This window comes from Rhinolophus sinicus, linkage group LG05 (genome assembly GCF_036562045.2).
Source record: "Rhinolophus sinicus isolate RSC01 linkage group LG05, ASM3656204v1, whole genome shotgun sequence".
Taxonomy (NCBI): domain Eukaryota; kingdom Metazoa; phylum Chordata; class Mammalia; order Chiroptera; family Rhinolophidae; genus Rhinolophus; species Rhinolophus sinicus.
The window spans coordinates 83805969-83811269 of NC_133755.1; positions in this window are offsets into that span (position 1 = coordinate 83805969).

Here is a 5301-nt window from a genome sequence, read left to right on the forward strand (position 1 = left end):
GGAGGGAGATCTTTGCACACTTTTGGTCTCTGCCACATTTCTTTTTTTAGCAGAAATGCTGGTGAGGTGGGGGGTGCTGTACCCACAGCACCCGGTCTCTTCCACTTAGATATTTGAAGAGCTACCAGCCATTCCCCCACCCAGGAGTGTCAGTGCCTGAGGGTGGCAGGGAAGCATGCAGGCAGCTGGAGGGAGGCACCAGGATGCCTCTCTCACCACCGCATGAAGATGTCCTTGGTGAGCAAGGAGCCCTGCCTGTGGCTCCAGGATGGGGCTGTGCCTGCCTTACCCCTTTCTAATAAAACTCTCTACTGGGCTTTATAAGTATCCAAAACACTTTCACATCAGGGAACTCCTTTGATCCTTCCACAAACCGGTAAAGCAGGCTGAGCCAGGGTGTCATTATCCCCATTTTACAGATGGGGAAGCTGAGGCCCTGATTAAGACGATGGTTCAAAGTCACATGCTGTAACTCTGTAGCCTGGCCTCCTAATCATTGTATTCACAGTGATAACAATATTCATTGAACATTATTATGGGCAGGTACAATGTGTGGCTGTTTGTCCTGCATTTAAACCTTTATAGGTAGATAGTCAACTGCATCTGGCAGAGCTGGGATTTGAACCTGGGCCATCTGACTCCACAGCCAGGAGTTCTCAAAGTGTGGTCCCCAGACCAGTAGCATCAGCCGGGAACTTGTAAGAAATGCACATTTTCGGGCCCTGCCCCAGAACTACTGAATGAGAAACCTAGGGGGAGACTTGGCAGTGATTTAACATGCCCTCCAGGTAATCCTAATGCATCTCAAATTTGAGAGTTGCTTCTAATACATTCTGTTAACTCCCTGGATTTCAATCGTGACTGCCAAGCAACTCTTGGGAGCTTTAATAAATACCAATAAATAAATACCAATGGTGGAGTCCAGGCAGCGATATTTTCAGAAGCTCCTTATGTTCACTTCACGGTCTTTGATGTGTACCAGGAAGGTAAGCCATGGAAAGCTCCACATTTTCCAGAAGGTTCTAGAGTAGAACAGGGCAACCTGTTCTGGAGAATCCTGCAGGGAGTGAGGGGAGATTTGGAATCCAGGAAGGAGACTCTGGGGTTTCAGCCCCTCCTCCTTGAGCCCCCTCTGTGGGGGCCCAGGAAGCCTGAAGCCTTGGTGGGGCCTAGATTGCTGTGACTGTTTGTTTGTCTTGGCCTCGGCCCAAGCCAGCGTTCTGTGTGGAGCTGCAGCTCTTTTGTTTGTGTGGTTTAACTGCTGGCCCGGTTTTTCCAGGGCGGATTAGATGGCACATCCCTCTGTCGTCCGTAGGATTCCAGAAAAGGGGCTGAAGCAGCTGTTTCCCCTTGGAGTGGAAGCCAGGCAGGGGTGTGGGGAGCTGGCTCCTGCTTCTAACTTTCACAGCCTGAGCCCACTCGGGTTGGGGATCTGATGAGTGTTATTAGTCAGGGTCCAATCAGGAGACAGAAAGTACACCGGTCATTTTAACAGGCAGAATCAAACATGCAGAACTGTTCGTTAGGAACTAAAGAATTGAAAAAGCAAAGAGAGAATACTGAAGTATCACAGGTCACAACCGCAGAAGAAGCTAGGGCGTCCCTAGGGCTGGAGGAACAAAGGGAAAAGGTTGCAATTGTTAAAATGAAGTTTGGAGGATGGCAGGCCATGGAGCTGAAACCCAGACCTTTGGGGAGGAGGTGCCAGCTGGTGGCGTTGGTGTCCCTGGGGGGGAATCCATGAGGCTGGTTCTCCAAGTATTGGGAAAAAAACAAACTGGAATCAACTGTTATCCTGGAATGAACTGCTGCTGTCAGGTGGAAAAAGCGTTGCCAGAGTATGGGGGTGTTGTGGCAGCTGAGTTTCTGGTCATCTAACTTCTCTGTAACCTTGGGACCCTCCATCCTCATCTCAGCTTGTACTTGCCCATCCCTCGGTTTTCTTCTTTCCAGGACCAACCCCACATGTTGCTGGTTCAATCAAGAAGCCTTCAATGCGCACCTGTTATGCCCCAGGCCCTGGTCTGGGTGCCAGAGGTATAGACACCCACATTCATTGCAGCATCTACCTGCCTGACCCTGCTCTAAGCATCTCATGTGCATTAACTCATGTACTATTATCCTCTATTTACAGAGGGGGAAACTGAGGCACAGAGACATTGAATAACTTGCTTAAGGTTATTATTTAGCTAGTACGCGGCAGAGCCTGCCTATGAACCCAATCAGTGTGGCTCCGTTCCCCAATATCCTGCACCTTGAGTCTTCTCATTGCCTCGAGGTCTAGAGAGACAGACATGTAAACGGTTGATTGCAGCACAAAGTGGAAAATGCCACGTGGGGACGGTGGTAACTCATTTCACTCATTCATTCAATAAATCTTTAGACTGGGGTGTAATGATGAGCAAAAGCAGACACTCTATCTGCTCTTGGGAAGCTTCCAGTGGAGACATGGGCATTAATCAAATTTTCTCACCCCAAAAAGGTTAGTTCCCATAAACAAGTTCCCTTTGCTATGAACACTAATCACAGAGATTTGTCTTAAATGTGGAAATGAGGAGTGATGGTTGGGCTAGCGCATAAAAAATGAGTGGGAGTTAATCAAATGAAAAAAGAAAGAAGAGAGTTCCAGATAGAGGGAACAGCGTGGGCAAAGGTTCTGAGGTGGAGAGGCCATGCTGACTATGAGAACGACAAGTCCTGCCCCTGAACTCTGGCCCCTCACCTTGGCCAGACCTCCCACGCATGTAGCTCACGTGTTGGGACCCTCACCAGTCTTTCTAGATCATGCTGGAGGCTGGCTATCACCTGCTAGTGCAGGTCCCAGCCTCCCTCAGCTCCTCACAGGCTGGCCTCAGGGAATTCCTGAGGGAGGCCTGGAAAAGCCCCAAAGCTGGAAGCTGGTCTAGGGACCACCAGAGACAATCCTGTGGGTAGTGAGCGGAGCAAATGCCCACAGAGACTTTACAGAGGGAGTGAATGAGCACACCGTCTAAATGACCTTTGCCAAGGAAGCCGGGGGCAGCTGGGGCACACACGGCAGGGATCCACTCCTCTCCACAACCAACAGAGCCTTGACGGGGGAGTCTTGGAGCATCACGCACACTAATGAACCCCCACTCCTTGACGGGGCGGGAAGGCAGTGATTAGGCCCATTTTACAGGGCAGGAAAACAGAAAGGCAAGGCTGCAGAGGAATGTGGCTGTTTGGGGGTGGTGGGTTTCAGCCTGACCCTTTTGGGATGTATCTGGGCCTTTGGAGAATGAGGTTCTGAGAGCCATGCACAGGTTTTGTGCAGGATCCGGAGAGCCCGTGGGTCAGCGGGCAAGGGCCTAGCCTCCTAATGGGTCAGGAAAGTGGGAGAGGCAGACTAAGGGATAGAGGGCACCACCTCTCCCTAAGTTCCTGATGCTTCCTCTCTGCCCTGTTTACAGAAAACAAAGTGCCTTTGGTGACTGCACAAGTTCCCCTGAAGTAATTAGAGCAGCCACTGTCAGTGCTTCCAGGAGTACACCCTCCTCCCCACCCTGCTCCCACGCAGTGGCCGAAGGCCCCACTGGGGGCTCCGAGCTGGTGTCTGTTGGCAACTGCATGCTTGGCGTCCCCACTCCCCTCCTCCAACCCAGCCAGCACTGAAAGGTGCCCAAAGCCGTCCAAGTTTCCGGGAGCTCTACCTAATCAAGCATTGAGGGCTGTGTCATCCTCATTACTCTCCTGGGAACATCTGATGAGGAAGAAACATCACTGAATGGACCCCTCTGGCTCCCAGTGGGAAACCAGCCCTGCCCCTTCTGACTCCCGCACTGGCCTAAGGGAGGCCTTTCAGCAGAACCACCCAACCAGAGGCACTGAACAAAGATGATTTGAATTTTCTGAGCCTCCCTTCCGGGGCAAGGGTGAGGGTGTGTGCACAAATGTCTGTTGTGCTCTGCTGGGTTGGGGGACCCTGCAGGATGCCACCGCCCGTCTGCCACACTGATGGAGCTGTTGGAGGACTTGGGACCCAACCGCCTAGTGGGATGGCATGGACCACGACCCAGGGTCTTGGGTGAGGACTCCGTGGCTGAGCAAGGGCAGCCCCCACTGATTTGTTGGGGGCTTGGGCCTCTCTTTGTCCTCTTAATACCCCACGCATGCCACGTTTCCTACCAGCCTGATGAACTGCTTGGGTGACAGATGGGGTTTCTCTCTCCCTTCTCTGCTTTGTCCCCCACCCACCTCACCCCAGGTGGGCTGGAGCCTGCTCATACAGGCTTGCAAGAGCCAACTGCTACCCATTCAGGAATTCTGTGAGCTGGTTGTTAAACCCGGGCACCATTAAAAATTACATTATACGGACCAGTGTTTCTCCACCTTTTGTTCATTATTGCTTCCTAAGGAGCCTTTTCAGACATTATTTTCCTAACCTCCTACCACCCTCCCCATGACATGTTAATATCACAGCTATACTGTATGTCTGTTTATGTACTGGAGTAAATCTGTGCTTTATATATAAAAAGAGTAAGACTGTTTTTGTCCCCCACCAAGAACTGATTGTCACCCCTGCTGAGAATGCAGGATATAAACTCACAATTAAATAAATTGTATTAAAAATAAAAGTAACATTTACTCAAAACTCATTACTTCCTAGTTATTTTACTATTACCGATTCTTTTGAAGTTGTTGATCTATCTTTCTCCCCTGAAGAGCTGGTTGCTCAACATTTACCAGCATACCACTGGGCGGTGGGTCTTTTAGCAGAATAGCAGACAGTTTGTGAGGTGACTGATTTCAGCCAAAGAAAAACTGGCTTGTCTAGCAAAAACCTCACTTGAAGAAACATGGGAGGACCTGGAGAATTCCCGTCGATGCAGGCAAAAGAGGGAAGAGGAGACCAGAGAGAGGAAGGCCTCTGACGCTGACTCCATATTGGCTGAAGGGTGTCTCCAAAGGAGGGGTGTGTGTGTGTGTGTGTGTGTGTGTGTGTGTGTAATCCACATCCTCATGCTCTAAGAGTGTTTGTGATTAGCAATTGCTTGCTCTTTCTTCAGGTGCAGTGCACATATTTACACACCACTAGAGGTCAGGGGCATACAGTTGGGACTGTTGCCCCACTGTCACGTTTCCTCCCAGGTTTTGAATCTCCTGTAAACACCTGACTCTCTATTCTGAATGGTGTGCTGGGCCCCGGGGAAACACAGAGAAATCAACTGGCCTGAGAAGAGGGAGAAGACAGGACGTTAAAGCACTGCATCACTTCCTCCTCTCTGGGCCTCAGTTTCTTTCACCAATGAAATGGGAGTGGCGGACTGAGTTCTAGGAGGT